This window comes from Anopheles marshallii, chromosome 3 (assembly GCF_943734725.1).
Source record: "Anopheles marshallii chromosome 3, idAnoMarsDA_429_01, whole genome shotgun sequence".
Classification (NCBI taxonomy): Eukaryota; Metazoa; Arthropoda; class Insecta; order Diptera; family Culicidae; genus Anopheles; species Anopheles marshallii.
Genome location: NC_071327.1, coordinates 42,139,489 through 42,141,128, shown reverse-complemented (window position 1 = coordinate 42,141,128; position 1,640 = coordinate 42,139,489). Strand labels below are relative to the sequence as shown.

The following is a 1,640-nucleotide window of genomic DNA, read 5'->3' as shown; positions in this document are numbered from 1 at the left end:
ATTTAGGCTCGGTTAATATTCGTTTACCGAAAATTGATCTCCCAACGTTCGACGGCGACAAGACAAAATGGCTCACGTTCCTTGATCGATTTGTGGCAATGATTGACTCCTCGGCAGATATTCCATCCATCCTAAACTACAATATCTGTTGTCATCATTGAAGTGTCCGCGCTGTTGTTCGAGCATACCAATTTAACCGCGGACAATTATGCGATTACATGGGCCGCGTTACTAAAGCGCTACGATAATCCACGCATGTTAGTTCATGACTACTATCGAAAGTTGCATCACCTTCCCACTATGCGTTCCAAGTCGGTTGATGAATTGACGCAGCTATCGAAAGTTGCATCACCTTCCCACTATGCGTTAAAAGTCGGTTGATGAATTGACGCAGCTTGGGGACGAGTTCACACGCCACGTTAACGGACTAAAGAAGCTGCTTGAATCGGTTGATAGTTGGAATACGCCGCTCACCACGTTGATGTTTTTCAAATTGGATCCCGCAACTATCCTGGCTTGGGAGAAACATTCGTCAACGAGCCGCCAAGATAAGTATCCGGAACTAATCGACTTTCTGCAGGATAGAATCCGAATTTTGCGATCGTCACAAGCATTAACAAAGGTTGTTGAATCAACGTCTACAATGGTGGCTGGCGGAGAGCGAAGATCGGGAAGAGTAAAATACGTTGCAAATACCGTATCAACCCAGAAGCCACCTAGCAGTGCAGCCCATGTATCGTGTCCATTGGTGTGTGGAGCCTACGAAGCTGCCCAAAGTTCCAAAGGGGAGATATTAAGTTTCGGCGTGAGGTGATAGCAAAGCATAAACTATGCTTCAATTGTCTGAATCCGAACCATCAGGTTAGGACGTGCCATTCCGTTTTCCGTTGCAGCAAGTGTAACGCACGTCATCACAGCCTCTTGCACGATAATACTCCCGCCCAGGTGTCCATGAATGTAGGATTGAATCATGACGTGGTGGTTCTTGAAACAGCGATGCTCTGGTTAGTCGATGATCATGGCATCCGGCATAAAGCATGAGCGTTGTTGGATTCTGGCTCCATGTGTAATGTTGTGTCCGAATCCTTAGCACGAAAGCTGTTGACCACGCGGAAAAGGATTAACGTAGCATTGTCGGGTATCGGTGAATCGGTATAGCAAGCCAAGGGTTCCTTGATTGTCACTGTTGAGTCGAATTCAGCTCTATTTTCGTCGCCAATAGAATTCGTGATTTTGAAATTACCTTGCATTGAAATGCCAACTGCCCCTATCGACGTTACTGCGTGGAATTTCCCAAATATCCCGTTGGCTGATTCGACGTTCCATCTGCCTGCCAAAATCGATGTTGTCATTGGTAGTGATGCATACTGGGAGATGTTAGAAATAGCAATGTATTAACTCTCTGCAATAGTTTAGTTTCCTACCCCCCGAAATGTCAGGCGGAGATGACAGATGTATGTATGTAAAAACGTAATAAAGGTTGAATTCACGCAAGAGTACGAGGTTCCACTCCCAACATTTTTCTGCACTGCGAATAATAATCCCAACAGGAGATGCATACGGGAAAGAAGCGATTATTGGTCGAAGGCGGTCCTTAGTTGGTTGAGACTCCGTTTGGGTGGACAGTTGCTGGGAATACT

The 1,640-nt window shown here is 45.8% G+C and overlaps 1 pseudogene; it reads left to right on the top strand.

The window, feature by feature from the left end:
• The first annotated feature begins 643 nt into the window (after window positions 1–643).
• Window positions 644–1,158, top strand: LOC128712620 (uncharacterized; annotated as a pseudogene).
• Window positions 1,159–1,640: the final 482 nt, after the last annotated feature.